Below are 20,665 nucleotides of genomic sequence, written 5' to 3'. Positions count from 1 at the left end.
TATTCAGAGTTGTTCAATCAAACACATACTCCTTAGCAATGCCATCACCAATTCATTGTACATGCTACTCATACTTCATTTTTGGCACACACTCTGTACAGAGAAATTAAAACATCTCTGCACCACAGATGATTACATTTCATGTTTGTTTAATGAAGTCTTGGGATGATAAAAAACGAGGAAAACTGAATAAAGAGAAATTCCCCATTTTCGTACATTATCTAAGTACAGTTCATCATTTGGTACATACAAACATGTCACTTTCATTTGTCAAGATGGATACATTTCTGCATTCACACAAAAATGAACATGTATTAATTGTATAGGCTAAGTTTTACCATCATTCAAAACAAAGAGTTAAGTCAAATCAAGTGTTTGCATTATAATATAATACATGTACAATTGAAAAAGTTAGATACAATACATGTACATAACATATACTCCTACAGTAATGGAATATACTCAAATTTTGTAAATAAGGGAAAACAATATTCTCTGATGAAAAAAATGTATCAAAGGTCTGTCGTTATATTATCATTACATCATTTCATTTCCCTATAAGAATTTCTTTATGACAAAAAATAAACATAAAAATCTCTCCCAGCAGAAAAAAAATGAAACATTTGCAATCCATGTGCGTTGTGCAAAAAATACACTTTTATCATTTGAAGAAAGCAGAGTTGTTAATTCCAGATGTTGCATGTGCAAGCAATTACAACACAGTGAATTCAGGTTAAAAAAATAATAATAAAACAGTTGAATAAAAAGTATACATTACAAAACCTTCATGGTAAGTTTCCACATACATAGAAGGAAACAAAATGGTGACAATACTTTCCAGCTATATGCAAATGAATGAAAATACTTCATAAATTAAAGATTATCTAGAAACCTTCAAAAAAGATATGTAAAGATCATTAACAAATCAAAGCACAGTACACAAATATTAGTAGGATTTCCGTGAACACATTTTAACATAGCTAATGCTTACATACAATAATTGTAAAGGTTAGTATCCTCACCTGTTACATAACAGACAGAAAAGAGGGATACCAAGTTTGCTGATACTGCAATAAAATAAATAATTAACACCACTAATACACACACACATGCAAATTGTGACAAGCAAAAAAAGGTAAAAGGACGCCCCCTTCCTCTAACAGCATCCAACTCAAAGTATGGGGATATGTCTATTCCATCGATATAGGGATGGCATTTGTAACTAGAATTACATTGTACGAGATATGATAGAAGAGAGAGGAACACTCAGAGATATGTAGGATAGCATAGGCAGGATGGGAGAGGCATAAAACAGGAAGGTACAGGAATTGTCCAGCTTTATACAGAAAGCTTGAATGATGCCACTGTACTACAGTGTAATTCTCAGTGCTGGCTCAAGGCTAAAATTCATCTTCCACCCGAAACTTCAAAATGCAGTTTATATTCATAAGCGAGAATGACAAGAAAACCAAACTACTCTAGCGGCAAGAATTTCTATAACAACCTTGAGGATGATACACAATGCAAAGCAGATACAAGTAGTAACTCATCATGATACAAGTAGCCACAGGGTTGTAAATCTACAGTGATTTCTTTAAAATCATTCGATGAAGTGTTCTCACAATATTACCAGCCAGTATTCTACACTGATTTTATGAAGACTGTTTCAGACTGTAGTTGATTGCCCTGGACAAAGGTTTCATCATGGATGCATCTGTAGAACTGAGTGAAGTTGTAGCGATTCATTCCACGAAGACAGCTGAAGAAGGTGCCTCAGTCATGCAGACTACCTGGAGGAAAACAACAACAACAACAAAAGTGTTACACTCTCCTCTGTATAGTGATACAAAAATGTACAATATATCATACATTTATTTAGAAGATTAATTTCTGGGAGGGAGGAAAAACACGAAATTGAACATTTCTATGGGTTGCACTTTCCTGACAAAGCACAAGTACAACACACTCTACACACCCTCTTAAGCTTAAATTTGATTCTAGGGTAACAATCTCCAAAAAATTCTATACTACATACATGTACAATGTAATTCTAGAACTTTAATAGACCATACACTCTACACTGAAAATTTGTAAATGCTCTGCCATCTGGATGAGGGCAGACAAATTCATTTGTCACATCTTTACAATATTCCCAAATCTCCTCATTGAGATAATGTCTGTGGTTTGTATCAAGACTATGAGGTGGGATGATTGGGGGGAAGTATATGCTAATGAAGAACAGGTGAAGTCAAAATTACTTGTGAGGGCCATCAACCCTCTCCATGAAAAAGGTCATACTGATCATGTACCGAGTTTTCACATTCAATGCAAAAATGCAGATTCACCTTGAACTGGGAAAACTGTTGATTGAGAGAAGAGAGATGACCAGTCCAGTTGTATACTGGGACAAACGTCTTGTCCAGGATCATCCTCCTTTTATGTTGATGTAGTGACTGCATCAGCAATTCGGTACAGCGTATTTGGCCCAGTATACACTGGACTCCTGTTATAATGAGGTCCTCAGGGCCTATAGTTTTCTTTCGTTTTATCAAAGTTTTGTTACAACCAAACAAGTAAACAATAAAGCAACAAATGTAGAGCCAATAACATTATGGCCTCAATTTCAATTTTGTTGTAACCTTATTTATTGGAACAGGAGTACACTGTTTGTATGTATAAAGACTGATGCATTAAAGAGTTCCATAAATAATAGATCTGAACATACAATGCAAATAAAAAATGAGACACAGCAGTCTCGTGATCAACTCACAGTACAGAGTATTGTTCTTGGCAGATCCAGCACAGGTCAGTTGCAGGTTAGGTGGCAGCGACATATGGCAGCAGACCTTTCCGGACTTTGCGAAAAATGTTGGCAAGGTTTCTTTCTCCCTTGGCGTTGTAGTGTTGCGATTCCTGCGTTAAATATATTAAGTACAAAAGTAAACCGAATACATGGTATGTCATCTCTGATAATCCAACTAAAAAACAACAGTAATGTAGAGCTGTGCAAGAAAGAATTGGATGCTATACACATGGCCACAGGAACCAGGGGGGCTCCGGCCCCTACTTTTCCGGCACCATACAAAGGAAAACATAAGGTGTCCCCACTTTCGGTCCCCATCCCCCCCCCCACTTTACCCGAAAGTGTGTAAGTGGCACTAGAAAGAAATACATGTAGATAAAAACCTCGAAGTGTGAGCACCATAAGGATATGTTTTTGCGCTGAATACTTTTTTGTTTTGTTTTGTTTGTTTGTTTGTTTTTTTGCTTGTAAGCTGAAACCTGGAAGTGGCACCAGAAGTTGCATTCAAGGCCTTTTTTTTTTTGCTTGTTAGCTCATGAAACTAGGAAGTGCCCCCCCCCCACCCACTTTTGAAAACCTTCCACCAACAGTGATACAAAGACACTGCATGGCATACTGCAATTAATCTTACAAGAGTAACCATTCGATCTCTTTAACTCTTACAGATTTAATGCTGCATTTGCAACATTCATAAGAAAAGACATTTATATCAAAGGGAGCAAATGTGCATTTTCCTGGCATGCAGAGGAAACTCACCTTTGCCTTGGTGTCACAAGTAGGAAGAAGTTTTGACATCAGGTTTCATACGGTGAATACTCCCAGGAAGTAGGATGCAGTTCTGCGCAGCATAGTCCATAATGAAACAAACAACATCCTTAATTTGCTGTAAGGACAAGGATGTCTTCAAACACCTTTGACCTGAAGAAAGAAAGAAAGGGGAAAAAAGAAAGAAACTTGAAATGATAATACAGAAATTTGAATTTATATTGAACTGTTCATGTGCAGTAGGCCCTATAACAAATCTGCAGGAAACAGTGCCGTCAATGCAATACAAAGCATAAGGGTCTGAGTAACGTACCAGTTGTAACCTCAAATTTACCACCACCCACCAGGTAATATGTAGATCAATGATGTCTGCACTGCACATGGCGATGTCAATAGGCTATTATATAGATTGCTCACACGTACTACATGACTTACAACGCTGCTGGCAACTTGTATTTTCACTTCGAAATCAGTATACATGTAATTATGACTGTTGTTCACCACGTCCATAGTATAAAGTGTATACATGTACTGTAGATCTACACGCACGGTACTTGAAATATCTCTTCTTTGTTTTTTTAATAATCAGTACCGGTATCATCAGCTTCACACCATTGCCACACTGACACAGGTAACTAGTCGGCCACTATATACACACACAAAAAAACTTTATTATACCGGTATAGGATTCTACTGTACTCAGTCTGCACTACTGTACTGACTACGGCACTGTGCAACCAAACCCAAGTAAGAAGGAATTTCTTTCACACTGATGATTACTAGCTGTACCTCCTCTGCCTTAGGACAGTTTGATGCACATTCTCTCATTCAGTGTTTCAATCAGCGGTATCCGTATCATGTAAGTCACCGCCGGCCGACTCTCACACAGCTTATCATGCAGACTTTATCAGGGGCATGCAGATATGACTAGTGACAGTGTGCGATCGACTCTTAGTCCCATACTCAGTTGTAAACTGTGGGAGCCCGAACGCTTCGTGTTCGGGCAGGTCGCAGCAGTTAGCTGACTGACTCTGTACAAGTAAGTCAGTCTTGACTGTCTCATAAGCACATGTATGCAATCGAAGACAAAACAATATCACAAATCACTACATTAAACTACCATTAAATTAAACAATGCAAACTGTTTTGCCTTATTCTTGTCGAGAGTAACCGTAAAAAGGCCCGTATTACTTCCAATTAGGTCATGTGATTTTGCATGTAGTGTATTAATACACGCGTGAGCGTGGTAACAAAGAAAAGTTGCGGGCACGACAAACGATTGAGATTATCACCGAAGAATTGAAGGATCTAGCCGTACAGAAGCAACCCAAATAAGTCATGATTTGTGATCATTTACTCACCTTAATCTTGTATAAATCGGCAAGTCTTGCAATGAAAAAGTCCCGCTTCAATGCAATCGGGAGTTCTACAACGAAATGGAAGTGAACTGTCGCGACGCTTTGCTTTGTGACACGTATACACATAGCTAGCTCGCTGTATGCGATGAGCTTTCAAAAATCGGAGCCTCGATCGTCTTCTCTGATGTGATTGGTCAATTTCCGGGATTGGCGTGTTAGTCTTTGCCCTCGTACTGTTTATGAAACTGGCACGAACAAAAAAAAAAAATGCTATTTCATTTTATCAAACATCAGCAAACATTTTTATATTGATTAATTTGCAATTTTAAAGATGAACATCATCCACAATTCAAATCACTACTGATACTGCATTACAACTCATAACATGTTTGAACGCAACACTATGCTCTAGGTTTTTGTAGCAGACTAACTCTTCTATTTGGAGGTTCAAAAATGTAACCTCTCTCAAAAGTGAATCCCATTCGGAGTAAATAGCACCCATAGAGGTTTAATATTCAACCCTAGTCCACGCAAGGGTGCATTTGGTCAAACTCAACCCCAAATTGAACCCTGATTTCTTAATGTGTTGGTAGGGCTGTCAGAATTTCATGCCATCGTATACAGTACATTTCACAAAGTGACTTTGCTTTCAGACTAGTTGTCACACACTTATTAGCGGTGAAGCCATTTATATATACAGGCATAGTCCATAGGCCTACCTACAAAGTGTTTGCACTTATTTCTGGGGACAATTTATGGCTCAAACTTAACACCCTATAGCAGTAACGCACAGTGCCGGTCACTTACAGTAAAATCAATGCAGTACGTGGGACTACATGAAAGTCTGCTTTTTATTCCTGATCTTTTTTTTTTGAATGTTTTCGTTTGGTCGATGAGTTCTCCTTTATTTTCCTCCATTGCTTGATCAAAACGTGATGAGTTTTTCAGATATTTTTTCAGATTTGCGTGGTGATTTTGACAGAAAGCCAAAAAGCCAAATGCCAACTTCTATTGTTTACAGATTAAGGCAGTAGACAATGGTAAAGGGTCAAGTCAATGCTGCTCTCTGATTGGTCAATTTCCCGATGATGTCATTGGAGTGGATGTAGTACCTTTTGATACCCAACAAAAATTGATGTAGTACCTTTTGAAACCGAACTGATTTTTAAATGTAATTCTTAAACACTTTCTGGTTGGAAATTCAGCTTTTCGTTATTATAAGTGTAAAAAGGTACTAAAAATGAGTACATGTACATCAAGACCAAAAAGTGACTTTTGATGGAAAATGGATGTAGTACCTTTTGCAACTGAGCTCTTCATATATCATCGTAAGTCTCCAAAATCTGGTCAGGAACCTGTGCAGGGATGCCCTGAAAGGGTGGGTTCATAAAACTTATTTTGTACATTCAAAACCCATGTCATTTTCACGAAACTTGACCGAATCGTAGAAGAAGACTTGCTCATCCCAGAAAAAAAAAAACAATAAAAAAGGGTCTCATGTGCCCTTTTTTGTGCTGGCAGCACACCCATATGATAAAAATCATCCTAGGATTCAAAAATCTGGTCACGAACCTATCGTGGGTGCCCTGATGAAATGGGGTTCAGGAATGTCATGCTTTACATTCAAAACCCATGTCATTTTAACGAAACTTTACCAAATTGTAGAAGAAGGGTTACTTAATGAAGAACAATTGTAAGTATAGGGGGTTCATGTGCTCGTTTAAGTGCTAACAGAGCCTCCTTGCGACATAAATCATCGTATTAAGACCCCCCTAATCTGGCCAGGAACCAATGCAGGGATATACGTATACCCTGCTATACAGGATGCATGAATCTCATGCGGCTCACTCCAAACCCCATTTTCTTTTCTTAAAAAAACAAAAAACAAAACAAAACAAAACAAAACAAAACAAAACAAAACAAAACAAAAACAAACCCCCACCCCCCCAAAAAAACCGCGTCACAATTGCAGTGATATGGGGATTTTTTTTTTTTCAGAAAGGAAGGTCCATGTGCGTTTTTGTTATTATTTCCCTTACACAGCCACAATGATATTATGTGGACGCAAGCGTGGAAAACTCCCCATTGACTTGTTTGTTTGTTTGTTTGTTTGTTTTACCCACTTGCTGTTACTATGTGCAGAAAGTGATAATGGAGAAAGAAGAATGAATATAAGGAAATGGGAGTTTTGGCATTAGTCTGACGTTCATTCAAAGTAAAAACAAATCTTAATAATGCAGTATATTGACGTTCATTGTAGATTGCATGTGTTGGTTGTTGCAGTGGTTGGTAAAGTGCGTGTTGTAAACTATTGAGAAGTACCTTGAGTACCCCCCCCCCCCCCCCCCCCCCACGGGAAAAAAAAAATAATTATTTGATTCTCCTTTTGTCACACCAGATTTGGTAATCAGAAATTAATATCTGAATGGTGAAAGTGATAAATACTTGTTTGATAATACTTTCGCGACCTTGTATTCTGTAATAGAAAAAAAAACACAATTATTATTTTGTATTAGTAATTATGACAAGTTTTAATCTTATTTAGATTTAAACAGAGATACTCGAATTGTTTAAGTTGTAAGACCTGAAGATAAAAGGTTTGTCATATGTTTGTTTTGCTGTTGTTGTTTTTTAAACACCTTGTCTAGTAGAGTAGTAGTTCCCGACTAGGGCCCCAGGTACCTTATAGCACTCGACTTGACCACGCTGATGAACAGATAATGAACTGCATATCACCAACAGATCTATGATTTGAAAATAGAAATAAACTCAGTTCCACTTCCAAGCTTCCCGATTCCGACGATCAGTATTGTGCTACCATGACGATGTATACTAGTACTGTATGCGGCTCGGACCGCTGAACTTTGCGTAGTATTTGTACGTACACTTGAGATTGTAACGCGTACAGTCGGCACACGAGCCGTGCGAGGCCTCCCCGCGAGACCGTGGTGGGGAGCTGTTGGGTATCCGTACGTACTAGTCCTAGTACCACACTCTAGCTTGATCTACAAGCTCAGCTAGCTCAGCTAGGTCAGCTCATCACTCGTGCGTGCGCTTCTACGTTCTTTGTTACGTCACTGCCAACCTGCGCAGCTAGGATGCGCACAAACTCAACTGAGAACGTCCATAAGTAGATGGATTTGCCAAAAAATTGTTCTAGTTTAATAGACCGAATTCAATTCCAGGTCAAGCAGAATGACAGCTATCACTCAATTCAAAATGATCGCCATAAATTCAAAATGTAAGGACAAGGTTAAAAAAAGAAAAAAATTGCCGGGGGGGGGGGGGGGGGGGCATTCCACTGTCCCATACAAGTGGGCAAGCGTGTAAGCGTTATAGCACATATAGCCAGGCGGGTATATTATGCGGTTCGCGAACTGCGTGCTAAAGCGGTTTGTTGTTGTCTCTCAGGGTACACATTATGTTGTGCAACCTCGTTAATGATTGTATTTAATCCCAGTCAGTAAGATATTTGTCCAAAAGCAAGAATTAATACTGATCTTTAAAAACTTGATGCCGCCTCGAGAGGATGAAGACAAACAAGGGAAAGTCTCGCAATGGCAAGAAATGCCATGGTCAGCCTACCAGGCATCCCATTCACAAGCGTGTCTGTTTGAACAAACAGAAACAAGATTTGCAAGACACTAGATATATTTCTGAAATAATACAGAATAAATAAGGAATGAGAAGGCTTTTTACTGTTTGCCCTTGAGTGGGTCATCTTCAATTATTAAGACTCCAATATGCTTACTGCTGCACAGCCAATGATTATTATACAACAAAGGAGCAATAACAGCTCAGTTCTGTGACGCCTTGCATACATCAGAATTCCTCCACAATTTAGAAGACCATCACATAGGGTATTTTCAATAATTGTCACTGCCTTGTAGGTAATGAATGTGGTGCTTGGCAACCAGCTATCGGAAACATTCAAGGGGGTATTCTAGAAAGAGATGAAAAGGGCAGTTTTCATGTTCTGTGGTAAGAATTTGTATCTGAGATAATTGAAATACATCAATTTCTTGGATAGTATGTAAAAGGCCAGACATTCAGCTCGTGCAATTGTGACCGTGCAACTCAAAACGAACATAAAGTCGCACACACTGATTTATAAAAGTGCAGGAAAGTGTTTTTTTTTAAGCAGTTTATCTCGAACATTTTTGGTAGAATAGTGTGATTAGGTGTGTCTTTAGAATCCCTTTTTCATATCTGAAAAACCTTGTCCACACTCTTCATTTCAACTCTAATAACTTTTGAAAGGATAGTGCTACTGCTTTGAAATTTGGCATTAATTATGGACAGAATGTGTTAATAAGGCATGCTTAATTTCAATTTAATCTGATAATCCCTTCATTGTTGTTACTCTGGTGGTTTACTTCCTGTTTTTTGTCCCATTCATCGCACAGCCAGCACGGTTTGGTAAAGATTAAGCGCTTTCAAGAATAGACACTGTTACTTCAGAGCCTATTTTCTCAGTTCACACTTTTCCTGAGTTTGTGCTTTCTTTCCAATATTTAGATAGTTTAGGAGTGTCCATTTGATTTGAGTTATAGTTCATTTTAAAGCTTAAAGTCTGCTCTTTCAGAATACGGTCTTAACTAAAAATTCATGTCTGGCGACTTTTTGTTTGTTTTGAGGTGCAGGGTCACAATTGAAATACACCATGTAAGATTGGATCCAAAGATATGAAGCTTTAGAGGATCACCAACTTCTCATAACAGTTCCACTGGTTCTACAGTCTGATAGACCTGGTATTATCCAGTCATTGCTGAACAATACAACTATCGGAAGGTAAAAAGTCTAAGTAATTCCACAATCACTCTTCATCTCATAATTTCATGCAGTTTTTCTGCAGTTCGTTGTTAAAAAGAACTATAAAGGTGTGCTTTGTTATGCCTTTCATGGTGCTGGCTGAAGTTGAAATTTGAGGATGTCTCAAAGAGAAGATGGACCAAGAAGTATCTAAACCTAGAATCAAGAGGAATGTGCAATGTGCACAGTCCATGCCTTCCAGAAGTTTGGCGTGGATGACTTCAACCAGGACAATCTCCCCATTTACCCTCGTAGAGTCTTGATACAACAAATCAAGAGAGCAAACCTCGTAAGCTCTCACAACCTAATATGTGGCTCTACTACAGGGGAATGAGATATATTGAATTGTAGTTATTTCCAGAGGGTATGCATAAACTGTTCAATTAAATGCTTTGAGCTTCCAACACCAACGGTGGCCACAGAATTCATTATCATGCTCATAGCAAAAAAAAAATGCAAAGGTCATTGTTTCTGGAAGAATCTTATAGAACCAATTCTCCCCTCTGTACTGCCTTAAAGTGCTGAGACTTCAAAAACACATGCAGGGAATGAGCATAGAAGACATGTCTATTAAAGTGAATATCCCATGAATTTTTAGAATATAGGTCTAATATTGTAAACTCTTCAACGAAGCCGTCTAAATGGGGCATTTAGTCACTCAGACACAGTTATCAAAAAGTTCTTTTGAGAGTCATTTGTTTTGACGTCAGAATCACATGATTTCTCATTCACAATTTGTACCCAAAATACTTTTATAGGAATGTTTTCCATGGTAGCCATTTTTCATTTCAACACGGCAGTGTACCTACATGACAGGAAGATTTCCCGCCTACGTAATTCACTGAAGTGATTGACTTGCACATGGGTGTTCTGGCATGCTTGGGTTTGCAGTTTAAAAATCTTACAGCACCAAATATGGTCAGAATCCATCTTGAATTTTAAGAGTGGCAGCCAATGCGAATAATCCATTATTACAGAATGTATAGGCCCTATGTTTGTTTGTTTGTTTGTTTGATTTATTTTTCTTCCAACACAATTTCATACATAAATCAAAATTATTTTCAGTAATATCACATGGAATATCAGTAAGCAGATTACAAGTACATGATTCAAAGAAGGAAAATCGATGTGTAAATTAATTTCATTAACAAATTATAAATCGTATTACCAATTTTCCAAATAATTATCTGAGAAATTATGCGGAAGAAGGACTGCCACTATAAGCAAAAGCTTGAGCACGTGGCAGCCCAGGGACCTATCTACATAATACACAAAAAATTATATTGTTTGCGGAATGGAGAAATACTACAAAATGTGACCCTGCACCTCAAAACATACAAAAAGTCGCCAGACATGAATTTTTAGTTGAGACCATATTCTGAAAAAGCAGACTTTAAGCTTTAAAATGATGTATAACTCAATCCAAATGGACTCTCTTAACCTATCTAAATATTGGAAAGAAAGCACAAACTCAGGAAAAGTGTGAACTGAGAAAAGAGGCTCTGAAGTACAGTTTCTACTCAAGCGCTTGATCTTTACCAAACCGTGCTGGCTGTGCGATGAATGGGACAAAAAACAGGAAGTAAACCACCAGAGTAACAACAATGAAGGGATTATCAAATTAAATTGAAATTAAGCATGCCTCATTAACACATTCTGTCCATAATTAATGCCAACTTTCAAAGCAGTGGCACTATCCTTTATAAAGTTATTAGAGTTGAAAGTGAAGAGTGTGGACAAGGTTTTTCTGAAATGAAAAAGGGATTCTAAAGACACACCTAATCACACTATTCTACCAAAAATGTTCCAGATAAACTGCTAAAAAAACTCACTTTCCTGCCCGTTGTATGATACCAAATTTTAGTATAGTGTAAAAGAAGGCCCGCTCTTTCAGAAAATATGAAAAAGTCAAGTTCGACTAGGTTGACCGATATCACTTATTTTCACTCCTCACGCAAAATCAGTGTGTGCGACTTTACGTTCGTTTTGAGGTGCACGGTCACAAATATAAAACACTGTAAATACAGTATGTTTTTTATATATGTATAGTGCATAGGTACGAATAAGAGTAACGTGAAATATGATGATGATGATGATGATGGTGATGTATGATGATGTTGACAGGGTAATGATGAAGAAAAATGTGATAATGAAGATGAAAGTGATAGTGGTGATGCTGAAGATAATGGGAATGAAATGAAATGATAGACACAGAAACATTGCGTATATTTATTGTAGTTTTAAATCCAATTTACAGGAAAAGAAATGTGATCATACAAATATATATATATATATATTCAAATGCTATATTCATAGATTGTAATCTGACAGTAATGTAGTTTTCAATCTAGCCTTGAAAGAATATAAAGTTTTACACGATTTAACATAATCTGGGAGTGTATTCCAAAGATTTGGTCCATTGTGTCTTATAGATTTTTGTGCAATTAATAATTTGGGATATGTGTGTATGTGTTTTAGAAGAATGTACCTGTACGCCACTATAAGCATTCATATGTCTAACAATTGCTTGTTACCAGAGATGTTAGCTGAAAAGCAGCCATTTTGAATGTTAAGATGGCCGTGATCTGCAATTTCAGGGAGGGGAAAAGTGCATCTGAATGTTCAACATCATGAGCCCGGTTAATGCCCGAAAAGTAAACTTTCTTTATTGCTTACAACATGAGATATAGGTCAAAAATTCTGGTATGGCGGCCATTTTGAATTTCAAGATGGCCACCTTCAATATCAAGATGAACCATCGTTTCAAGAAAAGCTGTTTCAGAATGTTTGATAGCATGATGCTCTTTGCCCCAAATTAGAACCGTACACAATGTATACGATATCAGATACAGACCGAATTACATTGGTTATGAAGGCCATTTTGAATTTCAACGAAAATGACCCATGATTTAAAACAAATGCATATATTAGCACGTCTGACATAAAAAGCATGCTTTTTATCCCAAATTTATACGTTCCATAATGCTTACAACCTTGGATATTGGAAAAATAAATTTAGCTATGGCGGCCATTTTGAATTTCAAGATGGCTGCCTAAAAATCGTATCAAAACTATCTATAGCATCAGACAATTTTTTATCAGAATGTCTGACATCGTGAACATGGTCACAATTCACGATTTATTTAGTGTACGGAGACTTGGTAAACTCTCTATATACTGTTCGTAGAATTTGTCACCAGCCCGTGTTAACAGCAGCTAACATCCCATAGGTGGTGACAAATTCCACGATCATTATAGAGAGTTTGCCGAGAGTTTCCTATATACTGATCGTGGAATTTGTCACCACCTATGGGATTTTGGCTACAATTAACACGGGCTGGTGACAAATTCCACGATCAGTATATAGAGAGTTCGCCGAGAGTTTCCTATATACTGATCGTGGAATTTGTCACCACCTATGGGATTTTGGCTACAATTAACACGGGCTGGTGACAAATTCCACGATCAGTATATAGAGAGTTTCCTATGAGAATTATTATTTATATTACAAGTTAAAGTGTCTGAGCATTCATCGTCCCGTCAGGAGATAGTGTATCAATAGGGAAATGCGTGGTGGAAATCTGTCACCGCTCGCCTGTTGTGTGAGGAGACCTTCGCACGCAACTGGGAGTGAACTATAGCTTTCATTCAAAATCACGGAAGCGTGCAAGCGGTCTGATATTCGGGTACGTGCCAGAAGGTGATCACCAGTGACAGAAACACGATATGGCCCTGCTTATCTGATTATCTGCTTCTACGTCATCATATCTTGAAATATTCTGTATTCTTCTTCTTGGAACATTGCCTTGAACATGGTGTCGACTAGATCCCAAGCCAACACAGAGGCTATCACTGTACATGCCATGCAAGAGTACTTGCTAAGCGATGCATTCTCTGAATCCATTGAAAAGGCCCTTGAAAAGGGAATCAACAAACAATTGGGAAAGTTTGCTAACCGATTAGAGAGTTTAGAGACACGCCATCTTGAAATAATGGCGAGGCATGAGAAATGTGAAACTGCCACAATGGAGAACGAAGCCGCTATTCAGGCCAAGACGAGTGACATTAATCGTCTGAATAGCCAGCTCGCTTCACAGACCGATACAATCCGCAACATCCAGCTATTAATCAACGAAATGGAACAATAGTCTAGACGAAACTGTCTAAAGTTCTACGGTGTTCCTGAGGACAAAAGGAAAATACCGACGATCTCATCTGCTCAACTTGGTGACTCAGGGAAGGTGCCCTTGTCTGTAACCGACTTGGACCGACTTGGACCAATCTCACCAAATTGCTCCGAGACACACTCTGTCTGGTGTTACATCTACATCGTCCACCGCAGATGGCGCTAAACCACGGGCACTTCCACGTGTCATCATCGTCAAGTTCCACTCGTACAAAACACAAAAACACACGGAAGAAGTCTGCGGGCACAAGCATAGGGATTCGACGAGAAATGGGTGTTGCAATATTTATCAGGAAAGATTTAAAGTACGGGGTCTGTAAACCAATGCAAGAACGTGAAGGACTTGAATCTCTCTGTATTGAACTATTGTATGGCATTCGTAAGCAGAGTTAATGTATTGTTCAAGTTTTGTACCGTCAACCGAAATGTAAAATGTGCAATCATTTTTTTTTTATTGCTCATTTTGAAACGATTTTGAATCATGAATTTATTGAAGATAAAACTCCATTTATAATGGGAGATTTCAATATTAACATACTCAATGTGTATAATTTTTCTTATGTTAGAATCGAATATTCTTATTCTTCATCCCAATTACCACAAATTCTGAAACTCTGTCCCCAGCATAATTTATATATAATTGTCCATATGTGACCGTGCACCTCAAAACGAACATAAAGTCGCACACACTGATTTTGCGTGAGGACTGAAAATAAGTGAAATGGGTCAACCTAGCCGAACTTGACTTTTTCATATTTTCTGAAAGAGCGGGTCTTCTTTTACATTATGCTAAAATTTGGTATCATAAAACGGGCAGGAAAGTGTGTTTTTTTAGCAGTTTATTTCGAACATTTTTGGTAGAATAGTGTGATTAGGTGTGTCTTTAGAATCCCTTTTTCATTTCTGAAAAACCTTCTCCCACTCTTCACTTTCAACTCTTAACCCGTTCCTTCCGCAATTCTCTGAGTGCCTTTAATGCCCCCAAACGAGATTCTCTTCGCCCGTCGACAGAGAGGCACACAGGTTGGTAATCCAGCTGTGTGAAGGCAGTCAAGCGGTTCATTGTGTCCCCCTTTCTACGGTCAACTACATGTGCCCGTGAACAATGGAAATATCGATCGGGTGCGAGGTATGAATAGAGCGTGCGCTGATGAGCTCTCAGAATCTTTTGTTCTACACAAAACCAGGTACCTGAATGAGGTGACTGGGGTCAGCGAACCCGCATTTCTAACTGATCTCAGCCTTGATCATTATGTACATGTTCGTACGAGTTTACAGCAGAACAAGCAAAAAACTGAATCAGGAAAAGGTACATCATACTGTAAAACCCCTTTTTTTAAACAGCAGGAGAACAAATCCTGAAAGAATAAACTCTGATCTTTTTATCAAACCCACTTTTCTGAGCATTTTAACACAAAGAAACATGAATTTAGGCCACTGAAGCAGGCACCCTTGTCTTCATTTTGGGAACCTGGTAAACCAGGTTCCCGTATACCAGTTGCTCCCACGGGAACCTGGTAAACCAGGTTCCCGTAAGGAACGGGTTAATAACTTTTGACAAGATAGTGCTACTGCTTTGAAAGTTGGCATTAATTATGGGTCACATATATAAAACATAATAGCGGTCGATCTGTTACGTTTGGAATCTGTGAATGAATGCTAAAGAAATATGAAGGAACCTACTTAAAAGCGAGCTTGTTGAGCGTAGGTCCCAGTTAAAAACGAGTTTAAAGGGAAAGTAAACCCAAAGAGCAATGTGGATCGAGTGAAAGCAGTAATATTAGTAGAACACATCAGTAAAAAATTGAGGAAAATCGGGCAATCGATGCAAAAGTTATGAATTTTTAAAGTTTTGGTGTTGCAACTGCTGAGTAAGGAGACTACTAGAGGTTATGACGTATGAGTGGACTACGATATAAAGAAAATAGAAAGGGAATTCAATGAAAATTTATTTTTCATGAAAATTACACATTCCATCAACTTGATACTGACATATGTTAGGGGTAGCACTTATTCCCCCTTCTTTCTGAAAGCGGTTAGTCAAGAGCTCTTTCATTTTGCTAGAAAAGTGAATTTTTGTGGAATTCCTTTTATATTTTCTTTATATTGTGGTCCTCTCATACGTCATAACCTCTAGTAGTCTCCTCATCCAGCGGCTCCAACACCAAAACTTTAAAAATTCATAACTTTTGCATCGATTGTCCAATTTTCCTCAAACTGTCACTGATGTGTTCTACTAATGTTACTGCTTTTACTCAATCCACATTGCTCTTTGGGTTTGTGTTCCCTTTAAGATTGAGAAGAGGAGCACGGGTACAACAATGACCGGAACATAAGAGAAAAACAAAATAAAAAAGTACAATTATACAGTTATATAGCAAATTCTACTCTAGTGCAGGTTAGAGGTCGGAAAAGCCACATGCTGTAAGCGGATGAACCATTGTCGTTCTGGCAATACAATATGACTTAATATATAATAACAATGATACCGTTTAGACAGTATTAGAAATGTGTACATTGCGTGTATTAAGAAGGGAACACATGCACCTGCAAATCCAGAAAAAAAAAGACATTCAGCAACCAGTTGCAGTGCAGTGAGAATGTGAAATACCAGCTGTTTCCTCGTCCCAGCTATCTTTAAAGAAGGAAAAATATACATAACACAGTGATAGAATTTAAGGGCGCAAACAGCTGGGCTCTTAAAGTCTGGTTTAAGATAACAACAATGGAGTACAGTATAGCGGGATAGTCCTGGACAGCACAAAACAGAATTTCAATGAGCTGATGTAGCGTAATCATTCAATAAATACTGTCTTGATTTGCATTTGAAGGATGATAGTGATAAACAACCTTTGAGTTCAGGGGGGAGATCGTTCCAATATTTCGGTCCCGCATACATAATTGTTTTCATCGCGAAAATTGTGCGAGTACGTGGAAGGTGATAAGCGTCCCGTTGGAGGGTGGGATAATTGTGAACTGAGTAGTTTCTTTTGAACATGTGAAGAAAAGCATCAGGAAGATCATTCGTGGAGTATTTATACATGAAAATACCTAGGTTGTAATCAAACAAATCAATGAATTTCAAAATTGTATTCTTGTGAAAAAATTCATTTGTATGAGATAAATATCCGGCGTTATTGATAACTCTGATGGCGCGTTTTTGAAGAAGGAAAAGCGAATCAAGCAAAAATCTGGACGAATTACCCCATGCTAGAATTCCATAGTTGAGGTAAGGGGAAATCATTGTTAAATATATATTTTGTGATATATATATGGGGAAATTATATTTCAGTTTGTTTAAAACTCCAATGTTTCTGGACAAAATTTTACTTAAATAGTTAATATGGGTTTTCCAGGATAGATCACTATCAATGTAAAGTCCTAGAAACTTGATACTATCTACCTGGTTTAAATTGATACCATTGATCTTAACATAATCAGAAACAGAGTTCAGAGAATTGCTGAACAGTATATAATGCGTCTTATCAATATTTAGTGACAACTTATTTGCGTGAATCCAGGACTGAACAAGTTTCAGTTATTGTTTAACATATGTATAAGCGTGTTTGAGTTACGATGTGAAAGAAATAAATTTGTGTCATCAGCAAAGCATATGAAAGAAAGAATCTGGGACCAATTTTGGAGGTTGTTTATGTACAAGATAAATAATAATGGGCCAAGTAGGGAACCCTGAGGGACACCACAAGAAGTTGTTTTCATGAGAGACTCATATTCATTTAAATAAACATATTGCTTTCTATTAGTAAGGTAGTCTTTAAACCAATGTACTTTCTGAGGGTTATATGTCCCGAGATCTGATCCACCACTCGATTTTAGGGAACTCTTTATATGTTATCTTAATAGCTCTTCCAGGTTAAATGCAATTAGAATCATTTCTGTTGCAATTAGTTGGGGGTTCACCCACTTTTTGTCGTATTTTGACTGGACTATGTAACCTATTCAGCCAATCAAAGATTTTTCCTTCAGGAAACCAAAGCCCTTTTAATCCTTGCTGGCGGTATTTTAAGGAGACCTCCGGATGATTTTCAGATTTTTACATATGTTACCCTGCACCTCAAAACAAACAAAAAGTCGCCAGACATGAATTTTTAGTTAAGACCATATTCTGAAAGAGCAGACTTTAAGCTTTAAAATGATGTATAACTCAAATGAAATGGACTCTCCTAACCTATCTAAATATTGGAAAGAAAGCACAAACTCAGGAAAAGTGTGAACTGAGAAAAGAGGCTCTGAAGTACAGTGTCTATTCAAGCGCTTAATCTTTACCAAACCTTGCTGGCTGTGTGATGAATGGGACAAAAAACAGGAAGTAAACCACCAGAGTAACAACAATGAAGGGCTTATCAGTTTAAACTGAAATTAAGCATGCCTTATTAACACATTCTGTCCATAATCAATGCCTACTTTCAAAGCAGTAGCACTATCTTGTCAAAAGTTATTAGAGTTGAAAGTGAAGAGTGTGGACAAGGTTTTTCAGAAATGAAAAAGGGATTCTAAAGACACACCTAATCACACTATTCTACCAAAAATGTTCGAGATAAACTGCTAAAAAAACACACTTTCCTGCCCGTTTTATGATACCAAATTTTAGCAGAATGTAAAAGAAGACCCGCTCTTTCAGAAAATATGAAAAAGTCAAGTTCGGCTAGGTTGACCCATTTCACTTATTTTTAGTCCTCACGCAAAATCAGTGTGTGCGACTTTATGTTCGTTTTGAGGTGCACTGTCACATATTTGCAATATTCTATGTATGTCATGTATTTCATTTAATTTTGTTATATTTGATGTAATTTTTCATCGAGAAATATGAAAATAAATTGAAATTGAAAAATAGAAAGTACATTGCGGTGTCTAAAACTATGTTTGTTAGGTCAAGGAATACAACTATGATATCTGTAGTAACTTTCAAGCATCCCAATGTATAGTTTTTGAATATATTTGCATATATTTGCATATATCCAAGTCTAGTTGTGTTTACTGAATCCAGAGCATTTTTGTGTAATGATGTATTATTTGATAATGATTGTATCTGTTTTACATTGATATAGCTGATTTTGGGTGCATGCACTGGTCGGGGAGGAAGATCTCGAGCCTCGGTGATTAAGTTTGCCTTTTCCTCCCCTGGCAACCAGCAGCATGCACCTGGAACCATTTTATATCATGTATTTACGATTTTCTGTTTGTATTTTATGTCAGCTTGTACTGTACATTGAATTGCCGAATAAATAATAATAATACTAATACTAATAATATTTACGTGCTAAATGGCCGCCATAATTGCCTGTGCCAGCCCGTGTATCTCCGTGTATTTCATCTGTTAATGCCCTCTTGTTGTTTGTTGTCTTAAAATCATTTATATGTAGTAACTCAGGAAACAAGTCGCTAAAGATCTGCATAAATTTACATTTTATAAATCTATTCAAATTACTACCGTGCATACTTATCGCAAGTTTCATTCCACCGAGACCGCACTAGTCAAAGTCTACAATGACCCCCTCCTGGCCTTGGACAAAAGGGATGAAGCTGTCGTTGTACTCCTAGACTTCTCGTCGGCGTTTGACACGATCGATCACAAGGTTGCCCTCAAGAGACTTCAACGGACATACGGCATCAATGAGCTGGCATTGCAGATGTTGAAGATGAATCTCGTAGGATGGACGCAAATTGTAAAAGTGAATGGTTCCTGCTCTCCCCCGTTCTCTGCACAGGTCAGTGTCCCCCAGGGCTCGGTCATGGGACCGTTGGAATTTACCCTGTACACTGGTCCTCTTGCTGAGGTCTTCAGATCCCATCAAGGGGTCAACCACGTCATGATGCGGACGACACGCAGCTGTACGTAGTCCTTCAGCATAGTAAGCATAAGGAAAGTCTGGAGAGACTGTCTGAGTGTGTTACCGAGGTCAAATTGTGGTCAAGTCGGAACCAACTCAAACTCAACGAGACTGAGACTGAAATCCTGCACGTCACATCTCAGTTTCGCCAATCAACGCCCTTTCCCAACAACAGTATTGGAGATGCTATCTCCCCATCAGCATCAGTTCGAGATCTCGGGGTTGTCGTAGACCACAAGCTCAATGAGGGGCATATAAACAACACATGCCGCTCAGCCGCGTTCGGCATAATACATGCAGACTTTTGGCGTATTATATATTACCATTATTCTTTCACGTACAACAGTTACATAAATGTACATTGATTAAAAATAGTGTACTACTCAAATTACGTTTTCGTCAGATTAAGCCTCTGAACATGCTCATGTGGCAGGAATTGCTTGAAATATCTTGTAACTGCGTGTAATCCTATGAATTTCCTTCATGTTTAATACTTGCCTGTGTCTATATGTGAAACTGCACCTCAAAACAAACAAAAAGTCGCCAGACATGAATTTTTAGTTAAGACCATATTCTGAAAGAGCAGACTTTAAGCTTTAAAATGATGTATAACTCAAATCAAATGGACTCTCCTAACATACCTAAATATTGGAAAGAAAGCACAAACTCAGGAAAAGTGTGAAGTGAGAAAAGAGGCTCTGAAGTACAGTGTCTATTCAAGCGCTTAATCTTTACCAAGCCGTACTGGCTGTGCAATGAATGGGACAAAAGACAGGAAGTAAACCACCAGAGTAACAACAATGAAGGGATTATTAGATTTAACTGAAATTAAGCATGTCTCATTAACACATTCTGTCCATAATTAATGCCAACTTTCAAAGCAGTACCC

Source organism: Diadema antillarum, unplaced genomic scaffold (assembly GCF_040938485.1).
Source record: "Diadema antillarum isolate AM-2024a unplaced genomic scaffold, OU_Dant_1.0 seq00000300_RagTag, whole genome shotgun sequence".
Taxonomy (NCBI): domain Eukaryota; kingdom Metazoa; phylum Echinodermata; class Echinoidea; order Diadematoida; family Diadematidae; genus Diadema; species Diadema antillarum.
Note: the sequence above shows the minus strand (reverse complement) of the source record.